The sequence below is a fragment of the Triticum aestivum genome, chromosome 4B (assembly GCF_018294505.1).
Source record: "Triticum aestivum cultivar Chinese Spring chromosome 4B, IWGSC CS RefSeq v2.1, whole genome shotgun sequence".
NCBI classification, from domain to species: domain Eukaryota; kingdom Viridiplantae; phylum Streptophyta; class Magnoliopsida; order Poales; family Poaceae; genus Triticum; species Triticum aestivum.
Genome location: NC_057804.1, coordinates 136,469,962 through 136,486,891, shown reverse-complemented (window position 1 = coordinate 136,486,891; position 16,930 = coordinate 136,469,962).

Sequence of the window (16,930 nt, the reverse complement as noted above, 5' to 3'; positions counted from 1 at the left end):
GTGCTACTTGGTCTAGATGATTTATTAGACCATTTTAGCATGTGGACCAATCATGAGAGTATTTGGGGAAGTTTGCTAATGCAAAGTTGTTCAAACTTGGAAAAGGGCAGAAATGGTTTATTGAGGGTTTCATGGGGTTATACTATTCTCCATGACATGAGGCTTGGCTAGATCATCAAATATGTCACATGTGACATGATAGAATTTTCTTGGAATTCTTGGAGAATATTTTCTTTGTAAATATTTCAAAATCTTGAAATATCCAGGAAGGGTTTTTGAGGTATTTGACCAATATTTTGAACATGACCATGTGTTGAAACTCATATATATGGACAATATATGTCCACTGAGTTTCCCTAAATTTTCACAAATATTTCTAAAGCATTAAAATAATTTTAACCTATTAAATACCATTTCTGGCCTAAAGAAAAATCCTTTAAATAAAATAATAAAATAACTTTTAAAATATATTTTTGTGGTTTTGGGGAGTCCTATACATAATAGGTTTCAAATATACTCTTTGAAATATTTTTCATACCCCAAATCAAGTACTTGTAGTGCAACCTCAATCCAGGGGTTTTGGAAAACTAAATTTAGAAAAATACTTTTTGGCCAAATTATTTTTATAAGAAAATTCTATACTATACTATACACATGGCATGATCATTGGGCAGATGTTTTGGATCAAGGAGAAGGAGTATAAGAGTTGGGGGATTTATTTAATTTTTAGAGCACTTGCAAACAACAGACAAATCCAATCAAGGCAAAGTCCAAAACATACAAAAGTTTTTGTCAAACCACATTTTATCATTATTTATAACTTTAAGTGTTGTGCCATGAAAATCAGAGTGTGATAATTACGGGACGGAGGGAGTACGAAGAAAGAGATAGAGAGAAGTAAAATAAATAAATACACTTATAGCCAACCTTTTTGTAGTATGATTGACTAAGTGATGACTATGTATGACATGCCAACATCAGATAGCCTAACGCACCATGTTAAATCTCCAAGGGCGCGACCGCGCGAGCGACACGACGGTCGTGGTAGGTGCGACCATGATACGGGCTGCTGGCAGCCCTTGGATCTGAGATCAAATGGTCGCATGCTAAGTTGCTGAAAATTTGCAGAATAACCCTCCAGGATAGGATATTCACACATAGGTCTAGAATTACGCCATGCAACCGTTCGATCTCAGATCCAAGGGCTCTCGGAAGCCCGTATCGTGGGAGAATGGAAAGCCACTACCCTGCCATTCGCACGCTGGCAGTTCGCTCCTACTCGTCCCCGCACGTCCTTTAATACTACGGAGGTTTGCTCCTAGTCATCCCGTCCATTCGCATTATGGCAGTTCCACTAATCCTAACCCTCCTCCCAAATCCATGGCGTCCCAAATCTCCATGATCAGCGATGAGTACAAGGTTAGAACCATCACCGACGATGAGTTCGACGTCATCTACACCCGTTCTTTCGCGACGGTGAAAGGATGCCTTTCTCGCTTCAGACGCATGTTCGAAGACTGAGATGATGAGTTGGTCGCTGGGCTAGATGTTGAGTACACCATAGTCCTGGGACGAGAGAAGGATCTAAAGGACAAAGAGAGGAAGAAGCCCGCCATGATCCAAGTTTGCGTGCATGACTTAGGCTTGGTCTACCACATATGCCATGCCGACGTTGAGTGCCAGGATTTTAAGGACTTCCTCGAGAGCAACCTAGTCAAATTCGTTACTGTAGACTTTGGTAACAACAAAGAAGTCCTGCATCGGATAGGCCTCGTTGTAGGCAACATCTTTGACCTCCAGAAGAATCGGCTGGTGTCCTCTCGTCAGCCTTCAATGCTGACCCTGGCAGGAGCCATGGTTCATCCTCCGTACGGTAAACTAGAGAAACCTCCATACACGTTTCATCGTCATGCATGGCAGCGGAATGTACTAGATATAGAACACATCCACTATGCTGCAATGGATGGCTACCTTTTCTTCAATGTCTACAAGGGTTGGATGAAGAGCAACAGCCAAGTGTGTGGTTCAAGCAAAGAAGTATCAGCCAAGAGGAAGAGGGACAAGGACGAAGTCGAGGACGTGGACGAGGACTCCGAGTAAGGTGGCAGTGTCGTTGCTCATGGTGGTTCTAATGTAGTGTCTACCGAAATAGTTGCAAAGTTTAATTTCAGGTGTGCTTAATTTAATTTGAGGGGTGTGTTGTGCTGAGCCCCCAGCAGAACTATGTTATGTTTCTTCTTGTTACTTTAACTCTTCAGTACGCACATACTAGTATTTCTTACATTTTATCTTTTAGTTGGTATAGTACTACCACTCGTTTCTTCACATTATATACGTACAATATATATGGCCAACATCATATAGCCAGCAGTTTAGTTGTCAAAGAATTTCAGGGTGCTTAGTTTTGTCAAAGAATTCCAGGGTGCGTAGTTTTATTTGAGGGGTGGGTTGTGTTGGACACCATTATTGTGACTAGCCTTTTTAATAGTACTATATGCATAATTTGGCGACGAGCGCTCTCTATATGTACCACCTTTTTTTTAATTTCAAGTTTTTCTTCATGGCGCAATCCATCGATACTACTGCTGTACAAAAGTATACATTTTTTAAAAGGCTAGAGGGCGGGGCAGTCTAGCTTGGTCGGTTTCACAAGAGGCGAGGCCTTTGTGATTTGACGGCTCATTACTACTGGAAGGTAGGGCCTTGTGATTTGACTACTCATATAAATGCGCCGACGACCTGGTCGAGGAGGAGCAAAGAACCGTGCGGTATACTCAAGTTATCCACTGGAGTAGTACTGCGACGGAGGAGCACGAAACACGGCAGCCCAGTGCCATATGGCGATAAAAAATGATCTAATTTGCTAGTCATCTCATTGTTAGCATTGTTCTATTCATTCCCTCAAAAAACATTGTTCTATTCATGCCTTGCAGAGAACGTGACACGTGCGGCGAAACACCCGAAGCAAAAGATGAAACACAGGTGCAAAAGAAGAAGGAAGATTATCACCCCAAATGATCTAATTCGCCGCGGAGTCGTAACTGCTTCTTCATCGCCTCCATGATCTCCATTTCCTTGCGCGTCTCCTCCACCATCTTCTTCATTTTGTCTATGACGCGGTATTTCTCGATGCGAGCCTTCATCATCTGTTCCACGGCCGCATTACGCACCTTGACAGCAGCCGGGTGCTCGATGCGGAGCTTTGCCAACTCCTCCTTCTGTTCCATGACGAGGGCCTGCATCATCTTCATCGAGGAAGTACTATTCTCATGCAGCTTCTTCCAGCCGGTGTTCTTCTCCTTCAACAGTTCGATCTCGTGGCAAAGCTTCGCCTTGTCCTCCTGAAGTCACAGGATTTCGCCGGTCGCCTTCTTCTCCTAGGCAATGCTCTTCTTCAGCAGCATCACCAAGCCGGCGGTCAACTCCCCCTGCTGATTGAGCTCAGTGGGCATGTTGTCGAGGCTCTCCCTCAGCAACTCCATCAAGCCTTGGATGCACTCCTTTTGCTTATTGAGGTGCTTATTGAGCTGATCGGGCATGCCGTCGAGGGATAACGACTCCAGCTCTGCCAGCTCGGCATGTTCGCCTCCACGACTAGGGCGCTCCTGGGAGCCATCGCCTGCCCGTGAGAGATCTTTCGAGGTCTCTGCGTGGCGGTGAGCCCTCTCTTTTTTTCCGCAGCCTTGGTTGCCGCTCCCTTGTTAAGAGTAGTTCTCGACCTAGAGCTCTACTCACCGGCCATGGCAACGACGGACGAAGAAGAAGCACTTATGAGGAGGAAAGGTAGAGTAATTTTCGGTTAGGTAGTTCCCCTTTTTATAACCTAAGTACTAGCACTAGTACTAATACCTGCATAGTGGAAACACGTTCAGGTTTGGTACGTACTAGTAGGTGTGAGCAGGCTTTCGAATGTGATGGGAACAAGGTAAAGATTAATTGATGGTTTTGGTTTCGAGGCCCAAAACGGCTCCCGATGAGTTTAGCGGAACATAAATTTCAAGTACTACACTACTCAAATGCATAAATATTATGTTACTATCAAAAATTGGCACAAAATACGAAGGAGACCAATGGAAGTACTACTAGCAACCCACGATTTAACTACTCGCATGCGCGCAGTGGAGTAATAATGTCTTTCTTCTGCCCTCACGTCCACTCAATTTGCATGCACTGTATTAATTGACCATCAATGAAGTGAACGACTTTACATGCGTCAAATCATCACATGGGGTGGATCTTGGTACAAAATTGCTTCCGCCCGTGTACCCGCGTGTGCGTGCGAGGGAATTAGTGCATGCGAGGCGTGCGTGCACATCTTCGCTTCGTGCATGTACCGCCAGTATGGCTCAGGGAGGACGAGTACATTCTTCTGGAACCAGCAGCACGCCACTGTGATCAATCCACGCAAGGAGGTTGCGACAATGCCTCCACATGTGCCACATGGCTTCATGAACTGTAAGAGAGACACTGTGTAGCGTGCCATTGGTATTCTAATTTACGTGTTTTGCACATACTCGAAGTACTAGTAAGGTACACGTGCATTGCACGCATCAGATTTTGCAACAAAATTATGAATAAATACCACAGTATAGCATGTAAGCTCTGAGTCATTGATACGTCTCCAACGCATCTATAATTTGTTATTGTTCCATGCTATTATATTACCCCTTTTGGATGTTTATGGGCTTTATTCTACACATTTATATCATTTTTGGGACTAACCTACTAACCAGAGGCCCAACCCATACTGCTGTTTTTTTGCCTATTTCAGTATTTGGAAGAAAAGGAATATCAAACGGAGTCCAAACGGAATGAAACCTTCGGGAGCGTTATTTTTGGAACAAATCTGATCCGGAGAGCCTGGAGTGCAAGTTAAGAAAGCTCCGAGGGCCCCACGAGATAGGAGGGAGCCCCCACTAGGGGCACCCCCCTATCTCGTGGGCCCTTCGGGCGTCCATCGACGTACTTCTTCCTCCTATATATGTCCACGGACCCCGAAAACATCCAGGAGCACCACGAAACACAATTTCCACCGCCGTAACCTTCTGTATCCGCGAGATCCCATCTTGGAGCCTTCGCTGGCACTCTGCCGGAGGGGGAATCGATCACGGAGGGCTTCTACATCAACACCATAGCCTCTCCGATGAGTTGTGAGTAGTTTACCACAGACCTACGGGTCCATAGTTATTAGCTAGATGGCTTCTTCTTTCTTTTTGGATCTCAATACAATGTTCTCCACCTCTCTTGTGGGGATCTATTCGATGTAATCTCTTTTTGCGGTGTGTTTGTCGAGATCCGATGAATTGTGGTTTTATGATCAAGTTTATTTATGAATAATATTGGAATCTTCTCTGAATTCTTTTATGTATGATTGAGTTATCTTTACAAATCTCTTCGAATTTTCAGTTTGGTTTGGCCTACTAGATTGATCTTTCTTGCCGTGGGAGAAGTGTTTAGCTTTGGGTTCAATCTTGCGGTGATCTTACCCAGTGACAGAAAGGGTTGCAAGACACGTATTGTATTGTTGCCATCGAGGATTACAAGATGGGGTTTATATCATATTGCATGAGTTTATATCTCTACATCATGTCATCTTGCTTAATGCATTGCTCTGTTCTTATTAACTTAATACTCTAGATGCATGCTGGATAGCGGTCGATGTGTGGAGTAATAGTAGTAGATGCAGGCAGGAGTCGGTCTACTTGTTATGGACGTGATGCCTATATACATGATCATGCCTAGATAATGTCATAATTATTTGCTTTTCTATCAATTGCTCGACAGTAATTTGTTCACACACCATAATACTTATGCTCTCGAGAGAAGCCTCTAGTGAAACCTATGGCCCCGGGGTCTATCTCTTATCATATTTGCTTTCAATCTACTTTTATTTGCATCTTTATTTTCTGCATCTATATTATAAAATACCAAAAATATATTTATCTTATCATACTTTCTCTATCAGATCTCACTTTAGTAAGTGACCGTGAAGGGATTGACAACCCCTTTATTGCGTTGGTTGCGAGTTCTCAGTTTGTTTGTGTAGGTGCGTGGGACTTTTGAGGAGCCTTCTACTGGATTGATACCTTGGTTCTCAAAACTGAGGGAAATACTTATGCTACACTTTGCTGCATCACCCTCTCCTCTTCGGGGAAAACCAATGCTAGCTCAAGACATAGCAAGAATGATTTTTGGCGCCATTGCCGGGGAGGTCTTCTCTCAAGTCAAGACATACGAAGTACCCATCACAAACCCATCTCCCTCGCATTTACATTATTTGCCTCTTGTTTTCCTCTCCCCCCACTTCACCCTTGCCGTTTTATTCGCCTTCTCCTTCCCAATCTCCTCCTCTCTTTTCACTTGCTATTTTTCTGTTTGCTTGTATGTTGGATTACTTGTTGCCATGGCACAAGATAATACCAAGTTGTGTGATTTCTCGAATACCAATAATAATGATTTCCTTAGTACTCCGATTGCTCCTCTTAATGATGTTGAGTCTTGTGAAATCAATGCTGCTTTGCTGAATCTTGTTATGAAAGATCAAATCGCCGGCCTTCCTAGTGAAGATGCCGCTTCTCATCTAAACAATTTTGTTGATTTGTGAGATATGCAAAAGAAGAAAGATATGTATAACAATATTGTCAAATTGAAGTTATTTCCGTTTTCACTTAGAGATCGTGCTAAAATTTGGTTTTCATCTTTGCCTAAAAATAGTATTGATTCTTTGAACAAGTGCAAAGATGCTTTTATCTCTAAGTATTTTCCTCCCGCTAAGATCATCACTCTTAGGAATGATATTATGAATTTTAAACAACTTTATCATGAGCATGTTGCCCAATCTTGGGAAAGAATGAAATTGATGCTTCGTAATTGCCCTACTCATGGTTTGAATTTATGGATGATCATACACAATTTTTATGCCGGTTTGAACTTTGCCTCTAGAAATCTCTTAGATTTGGCCGCGGGAGGCACGTTTATGGAAATTACGTTAGGAGATGCTACAAAATTGCTTGATAATATTATGGCTAATTATTCTCAATGGCACACCGAAAGATCTTCTAGTAAAAAAGTGCATGATATAGAAGAAATCATTGTTTTGAGTGGAAAGATGGATGAACTTATGAAGATGTTTGCTACTAAAAATACTCCTCTTGATCCAAATGATATGCCTTTGTCTTCCTTGATTGAGAATAATAATGAATCTATGGATGTGAATTTTGTTGGCAGGAATAATTTTGGAAACAATGCTTATGGAGGAAATTTTAATACTATACCGTTCCCTAGTAATCCCTCTGATAATTATGGAAATTCCTACAATAATTATTATGGTAATTTAATAAGATGCCCTCTGATTTTGAGAATAGTGTGAAAGAATTTATGATTTCTCAAAAGAATTTTATTGCCTTGCTTGAAGAAAAATTGCTCAATGTTGATGATTTGGCTAGGAACATTGATAGACTTTCGTTTGATGTTAATTCTCTTAAACTTGGATCTTCTTCTCCTAAGCATGATATCAATGATTCTCTCAAAGTAATGAGAATTTCCATTGACGAGTGCAAGGAAAGAACCGCTAGATTGCGTGCTAAAAAAGAAAGCTTCATAAAAGCGTGTTCTTCTAGTCTACATGAAAATAATGATGAGGATCTTAAAGTTATTGATGCATCTCCGATTAGATCTATGTTTTTCAAGATGAATTTTGATGATTATGGGAGTGATGATGAATCAACTTTGCCTAGAAGGCGTCCCAAAAATTCGGAATCTTTAGATCATGATGCTAAATTTGGTAAAAGAGAGATTGGAGAATCTTCAACTTCTAATATTGAACCTACTATCTTGGATTTCAAGGAATTTTATTATGATAATTGCTCTTTAAAAGGTTGTATTTCCTTGTTGCAATCTGTTGTTAATTCTCCTCATGCTTATAGTCAAAATAAAGCTTTTACCAAACATATCGATGATGCTTTGTTGCAATCTTATGATGAAAAACTGAATCTGGAAGTCTCTATACCTAGAAAACTTAATGATGAGTGGGAACCTACTATAAATATTAGAATTAAAGATTATGAGTGTTTTGCTTTGTGTGATTTGGGTGCTAGTGTTTCCACGATTCCAAAAACTTTATGTGATATTCTAGATTTCCATGATCTTGATGATTGCTCTTTAAATTTTCACCTTGCGGATTCCATCATTAAAAAGCCTATGGGAAGGATCAATGATGTTCTTATTGTTGCTAATAGAAATTTTGTGCCCATAGATTTTATCGTTCTTGATATAGATTGCAATCTTTCTTGCCCTATTATTCTTGGTACACCTTTCCTTAGAATGATTGGTGCAATTATTGATATGAAGGAAGGGAACATTAGATTCCAATTTCCTTTAAAGAAAGGCATGGAGCACTTTCCAAGAAATAAAGTCAAATTACCTTATTAATCTATCATGCGTGCTACTTATGAATCAAGTGCCAAAGATGGCACTAGTTAAATCTATCCTTGCTTTTATGCCTAGCTAGGGGCGTTAAACGATAGCGCTAGTTGGGAGGCAGCCCAATTTTTCTTTATGTTTTTTGTTTTTGCTCCTGTTTAGAAATAAATATTGCATCTACTCTCTGTTTAGATGTGTTTTTATCTTTTAGTTAGTGTTTGTGCCAAGTAGAACCTATAGGATAAACTATGATGATAGTTGATTTGATTCTGCTGAAAAACAGAAACTTTGCGCTCACGAGAAAACATTCAATAAATCACAGAAACGTGATTTTGCATTGATTCTTTTTGCTGCTGATCAATAGACAAACTGTACAGTACTTCCTATTTTGGTAGGATTTGTAGAGTTCCAGAAGTATGCGTTAGTTACATATTGCTACAGACTGTTCTGTTTTTGACAGATTCTGTTTTTCGTGTGTTGTTTGCTTATTTCAATGCATCTATGGCTAATAAATTAGTTTATAAACCATAAGGAAGTTGGAATACAGTAGGTTTAACATCAAAATAAATAAAGAATGAGTTCATTTCAGTACCTTATGTGGTGGTTTTGTTTTCTTTCACTAACGGAGCTTATAAGATTTCCTGTTGAGTTTTGTGTTGTGAAGTTTTCAAGTTTTGGGTAAAGCCTTTATGGACTATGGAATAAAGGGTGGCAAGAGCCTAAGCTTGGGGATGCCCATGGCATCCCAAGATATTCTAGAGTAGCCAAAAGCCTAAGCTTGGGGATGCACCGGGAAGGCATCCCCTCTATCGTCTTCGTTCATTGGTAACTTTACTTGGAGCTATATTTTTATTCGCCACATGATATGTGTTTTGCTTGGAGCGTCATGCATTATATTAGTCTTTGCTTGTTAGTTTACCACAATCATCCTTGCTGTAACACACCTTTTTGGGAGAAGCCTATTTGATTAGAATTTGCTAGAATACTCTATGTGCTTCACTTATATCTTTTGAGCTTGATAGTTTTTGGTCTAGTGCTTCACTTATATCCTTTAGAGCACGACGGTGGTGTCTTAATTTTGAAGAAATTGCTAGTCTCTCATGCTTCACTTATATCATTTTGAGAGTCTTTTAGAACAGCATGGTATTTGCTTTTGTTACAAAGTTGGTCCTAGAATGATGAGCATCCAAGTTGGGTATAATAAAAACTATCATAGGAAGTGAATTGGATGCTATGATCAACTTGATACTTGATAATTGTTTTGAGATATGGAGGTAGTAATATTAAAGTCATGCTAGTTGGGTGATTATGAAGAATGCTTGTGTTGAAGCTTGTGATTCCCGTAGCATGCACGTATGGTGAACCACTTTGTGATGAAGTTGGAGCACAATTTTATTTATTGATTGTCTTCCTTATGAGTGGCAGTCAGGGACGAGCGATGGTCTTTTCCTACCAATCTATCTCCCTAGGAGCATGCGTGTAGTGCTTTGATTTTTTATGACTTCTTAATTTTTGCAACAAGTATATGAGTTCTTTTGATTAATGTTGAGTCCATGGATTATACGCACCCTTTCACCCTTCCACCATTGCTAGCCTCTCTTGTGCCGCGCAATTTTCGCCGGTACCATACACCCACCATACTCCTTCCTCAAAACAGCCACCATACCTACCTATAATGGCATTTCCATAGCCATTTCGAGATATATTGCCATGCAACTTTCCACCGTTCCATTCATATGACACACATTACTTTTTTCATAGTGCTCTTTGCATGATCATGTAGTTGACATCGTATTTGTGGCAAGGACACCTTCATAATTTTCATACATGTCGTTCTTGAGTCATTGCATATCCTGGTACACCGCCGAAGGCATTCATATACAGTCATATTTTGTTCTAGCTTTGAGTTGTAAATCCATAAAAGTGTGATGATCTTCATTATTAGAGCATTATCCTCCTGAGGAAAGGATGATGAAGGCTATGATTCCCCCACAAGTCAGGATGAGACTTCGGACTTTACAAAGAGAAAAAAACGAAGGGAAAAAAAGAGAGAGAAAAAAGAGAAAGGCCAAAAAGAAAAAAAGAAAAGGCCAAAGAAAAAAAAGAAGAGAAAAAGAAAAAGAAAAAGAAAAAAATAAAATGAGAGAAAAAGAGAGAAGGGACAATGCTACTATCTCTTTTTCCACACTTGTGCTTCAAAATAGCACCATGATCTTCATGATAGAGAGTCCCATATGTTGTCACTTTCATATACTAGTGGGAATTTTTCATTATAGAACTTGGCTTGTATATTCCAATGATGGGCTTCCTCAAAAGTGCCCTAGGTCTTCGTGAGCAAGCGAGTTGGATACACACCCACTAGTTTTCTTTTGTTGAGCTTTCATATATTTATAGCTCTAGTGCATCAGTTGCATGGCAATCCCTACTCACTCACATTGATATCTATTAATGGGCATCTCCATAGTACGTTGATACGCCTAGTTGATGTGAGACTATCTTCTCCTTTTTGTCTTCTCCACAACCACCATTCTATTCCACATATAGTGCTATGTCCATGGCTCATGCTCATGTATTCCGTGAAAGTTGAAAGAGTTTGAGATTATTAAAGTATGAAACAATTTCTTGGCTCGTCATCGGGGTTGTGCATGATTAAATACTTTGTGTGATGAAGATGAAGCATAGCCAGACTATATGATTTTGTAGGGATAACTTTCTTTAGCCATGTTATTTTGAGAAGACATGATTACCTTGATTAGTATGCTTGAGGTATTACTATTTCTTATGTCTTTATGAACTTTTATTTTGTATTATTTGGATCTGAACATTCATGCCACAAGGAAAGAAATTACATTATGAATTATGCTAGGAAACATTCCACATCAAAAATTCTCATTTTATCATTTACCTACTCGAGGACGAGCAGGAATTAAGCTTGGGGATGCTTGATACGTCTCCAACGTATCTATAATTTTTGATTGTTCCATGCTATTATAATACCCCTTTTGGATGTTTATGGGCTTTATTCTATACATTTATATCATTTTTGGGACTAACCTACTAACCGGAGGCCCAGCCCATATTGTTGTTCTTTTTCCTATTTCAGTATTTGGAAGGAAAGGAATATCAAACGGAGTCCAAATGGAATGAAACCTTCGGGAGCGTTATTTTTGGAACAAATCTGATCCGGAGAGCCTGGAGTGCAAGCCAAGAAAGCTCCGAGGGCGCCACGAGATAGGAGGGAGCGCCCCCTAGGGGCGCCCCCTGTCTCGTGGGCCCCTCGGGCGTCCACCGACGTACTTCTTCCTCCTATATATGTCCATGGACCCCGAAAACATCCAGGAGCACCACGAAACACAATTTCCACCGCCGTAACCTTCTGTATCCGCGAGATCCCATCTTGGAGCCTTCGCCGACACTCTGCCGGAGGGGGAATTGATCACGGAGGGCTTCTACATCAACACCATAGCCTCTCCGATGAGTTGTGAGTAGTTTACCACAGACCTACGGGTCCATAGTTATTAGCTAGATGGATTCTTCTCTCTTTTTCGATCTCAATACATTGTTCTCCTCCTCTCTTGTGGAGATCTATTCGATGTAATCTCTTTTAGCGGTGTGTTTGTCGAGATCCGATGAATTGTGGGTTTATGATCAAGTTTATCTATGAATAATATTGGAATCTTCTCTGAATTCTTTTATGTATGATTGAGTTATCTTTACAAGTCTCTTCGAATTTTCAGTTTGGTTTGGCCTACTAGATTGATCTTTCTTGCCATGGGAGAAGTGTTTAGCTTTGGGTTCAATCTTGCGGTGATATTACCCAGTGACAGAAAGGGTTGCAAGACACGTATTGTATTGTTGCCATCGACGATAACAAGATGGGGTTTATATCATATTGCATGAGTTTATCCCTCTACATCATGTCATCTTGCTTAATGCGTTGCTCTGTTCTTATGAAGTTAATACTCTAGATGCATGCTGGATAGCGGTCGATGTGTGGAGTAATAGTAGTAGATACAGGCAGGAGTCGGTCTACTTGTTATGGACGTGATGCCTATATACATGATCATGCCTAGATAACATCATAATTATTTGCTTTTCTATCAATTGCTCGGCAATAATTTGTTCACCCACCGTAATACTTATGCTCTCGAGAGAAGCCTCTAGTGAAACCTATGGCCCTGGGTCTATCTCTTATCATATTTGCTTTCAATCTACTTTTATTTGCATCTTTATTTTCTGCATCTATATTATAAAATACCAAAAATATATTTATCTTATCATACTTTCTCTATCAGATCTCACTTTTGTAAGTGACCGTGAAGGGATTGACAACCCCTTTATTGCGTTGGTTGCGAGTTCTCAGTTTGTTTGTGTAGGTGCGTGGGACTTTTGAGGAGCCTCCTACTGGATTGATACCTTGGTTCTCAAAACTGAGGGAAATACTTACGCTACACTTTGCTGCATCACCCTCTCCTCTTCGGGGAAAACCAACGCTAGCTCAAGACGTAGCAGTCATATATGCCTGATGTAGCCCTTCGTTTAATTCTTATAGTTCATCTCATTTAAAATCAATTAGTTTTTATAAAAAGGCAAAGAACGCGGGAATAGGAAAAACATGGGATTATAGTGGAATGTCGTCTTGAATCCTATAGGATTGTATGAGTGTTTGATTGTGCATAGAAAAAACATAGAATTCTTTCAAAGAGGTTTGAGTGGATGGGATGTTTCCTATGAAATCTAGTGCAAATGAATCATATCGAAAAATTCCTATGGTTTACAATCCTACGAATCAAACAACCAAGATAGGAAAAATTCCTAATGATTAGAATCTTCCAAAATTCCTTTGAGAATCCTTTGAATCAAAGAAGCCCTTAATCTATTTTATGATTCATGGAATTGTGGGTTGTAAAGAATAAAGTAAAAACAAATAATGGCAATTCAACTAGAAAAAAAGTTTGGGCAGTTATGATACGGAAGATTCTAGAACAAAAGAGAACCACTGTTGTTTCGAGGTTGTGAATTATGCTTAAGTTCAACCATGGAGTCTGCTAGATTGTACATGTGGAAAAATCTGGTGGGGGCTAGAAGATGGTGCGAGGGGCTGAGTGGAGGGAGACTATAAAGGAATGCACAAGTGCGAGATCGATATTTAGAGAGAGGGGGCGAACACGTGCGCTGTTGCACGCAGTGGCGGAGCCATGAAAAATAAATGAGCTAGGGGGCCAAGCATTGCTAATCCATTACGAGGAGGGTCAATTAAGGAACTTAAACCATTTTTACCAGCAATTGTCTAATGATCACATTCATATTAGCCTCGATATATACTGATGTTAGGGGGGGGGCAGGGCCCTTACTGCCCCCTGTCTTCGCCATTGTGCACGTGTCTGAGAGATGAAGTGGAAGGCATGGATGATGAGAGGGGGACGTTGGATATATAATTAATGTGGGTGTATTAGCTATATATGTTAATCCTGTATAGAGAGGTATAGATTGATCGATGTGGATGTGGGAAAGAGGGTGAGACCTCACTGGATATATCGATTGATCGGTTTGTGTGGAAAACTATGAAAGACCTCACATACATAGAGGAACATCGATTCGTTGCGCATGCACACGTGAGATATAAAGAATGCCCGATATGATGGAGAGGGGGATGTGTGTGGGTGTGTGCCTTCATGGGAGACCGACCTGAAGAAAAATATTGCATGCGTGCGATGGATAATGCCGACTGGTAGTGTGTGTGCATGCATGCACGAGAGAAAGTTAGTGGTACAATTATAAAGAGAAGACTATTGTGTGGGTGTAAAAGAATAGGTGAGGTCATAATCAATGTAAAGTTGAATTCAAATATTTGAATAAGAGATCCTGATGTTTGAAACCCATGCATGCATGAATATAACGGAGACTTGCAGGGTGTGGTTTGGAAACGAGCATGTTGTAATGTATACACATTGAACAAGGTCAGACTGATTTGAATTTGAGATACCGATGGCAGACATCATTTGGCCACGTCGCACCCGTGCATGGACACACTATTCTAATTGGAGATGATGGGCGGCTTTCGCATCACATATCTATATCTATACCCCTATATATATAATATTTTATATTTTTTTATATTGTGTGTGGGTAACTTTAACTTTGAAAGATGGTCGTTGGATGAGGCGAATCCGATGGTCCAAAGATGGCAAATTTGAGCACTACTGGCCGTTGGATATCATCTAGATTCCACCAGATTTCGCCACATGTATAATCTAGAAGACTCCATGGTTGAACTTAAGCATAATGCACAAACATCAAAACACAAGCACTTCTTATTTGTTATAGAATCTTCCGTATCAGAATTGCCCAAATGTTTTTCTACATGATTTGCCATTATTTGTTTTTACTTTATGTCTTATAATGCACAATTCCATGAATCTTAAAATAGATTAGCTTTCTTATAAAAACTAGATGATTTTGAATGAAATGAACTATAAGAATTAAATGAACATCTACATCATGCATATATGACTCAAAGCTTGCATGCTATAATGTGGTATTTATTCATAATTTGGTTGCCAAATCTCATGCGTGCAATGCACGTGTACCTTACTCTAGTCTAAATGGTGTTTGTGTGTGTGTTGTGCGTGTTGAGGTGCAAATTGTCTTTTTTTGGGTACACATTAAGCTTGTTCTTCCAAAATTTCAAGCCGCGCCTTGTTATACCGAAAATTCAAGCTAGCGTCCCTATCTATCGTGCTGCGAAACTCCCGCCTCTTCAACCCACGCCTTGTTAGCCCGAAATATTTAAGATATATCTTTGTCTCGTTGTGCTCCGACAACTCCCTCCATCTCAACCCGCGCCTTACTATTCCGAAATTACAACGCACGCGAAAACTCCCACCTCCTGTGAAATCCCGACACGTGAAATGCCTGTGGTACCCCTGAACCGAAAGAACCGCCTCAAATAGGTGGGGGTACTTTCATAACTTACCCCACATTTCAGACAAGCGCGTCTCTAAGCCATGGTTCCCCACTGCCATCCCATCCACCCACCCATTTGTACACCGAGGCCGCGAAAACCCGCGACGTAACCCCACACCCTACTCCGTCCGCCACCCAGTCGGAGCCTCTTTGCCGATGACGTCGTCCACAGCAACACCTCAATGTCCCTCATCCACCGTATCGGATGAGGATCCGTCGTCGATCTCATCATCCCGCCGGTTCAGCCACTCCGTTCTCCACCTCCATGGAGCTGCCCCGATGTTCCCCTCGTCTTTCGCGCCACCTCCATTCCCACACTGCCGTCTTCACTTGCACCACCGGAAGAGCATCATCATCACCGTTTCGTTAGATGAAGTTGTGGCCTAATCGGCGCCACCAAAGAGGCTGTACACTAATCGCCACATTTTCTTCTTGATTCGATCTCATGGTGCTGCTGGCGCTCGGTCCCGAGCTGACACGGCGTGGCTCCAGCCATGGCGGCGTCGCCGGCCACTTCCTCCATGGTGTCGCTCCCTCGGCGGCGACGTCCACATTAGTAGGAGCTGCTGCTACTTTAGCTCTCGCTCACGCTGTTGCTCTGCCCTTGCTCTTGGTCCCCTGCCTGGTCTGCTCTTTCTATTGCTCTTGCTCGTGCTGCTGCTCTCGCTCTTGCTCTTGCTTGTGATGCTGCTCCGATTTAGCTACACTTCAGTCGATTGAATCGACTTTTGGGTCAATCGATTTCTGGGGGGGGGGGCTCGCCGGGGTGAAGGAAGAACCAGCCGTAGCGGGGAGGGGGGCTCGCCAGAGAGGTACCCCACTATCTATCTTAGGGTTCAGGATGGGGGCAGTGGTGTAACGCCCCAGATATACTTTCCATATTTGTATCCAACTCTTGCCGTCCCTGGCGCTAAGTTATATTTATTTCTCGGGTTTGGGTCTTTGTCTCCGTGTGTTGTTTTCTTTTTCGTGCATCTCTTATCATGTCATCACGTGCATTGCATTTGCATACATGTTCATCTCATGCATTCGAGCATTTTCCCCGTTGTCCGTTTTGCATTCCGGCGTTTCGTTCTCCTCCGGTGGTCATTTCTACCTTTCTTTCTTGTGTGGGGTTTAAACATTTCCGGATTGGACCGAGTCTTGCCAAGCGGCCTTGGTTTACTACCGGTAGACCGCCTGTCAAGTTTCGGGTCATTTGGACTTCGTTTGATACTCCAATGGTTAACCGAGGGACCGAAAAGGCCTCGTGTGTGTTGCAGCCCAACACCCCCCAAATTTGGCCCAAAACCCACCAAACTGTGCTCCATGTCCTAGAGCGTTCGATCACGATCGTGTGGGCGAAAACCGCACCTCATTTGGACTCTCCTAGCTCCCTCTATGCCTATATATACACCCCTCCGTTTTCGGATCTCTCCCTCTCCCCGAAACCCTAAAAAAAAACAGATCCATCTTCCCCCGCGCCGGGCCGGACGTGTCCGCCCGCGCCGGACGTTGTCCGCCCCGCCGCCGCACCCACTCACGCGCCGCCACGTGGGCCGCG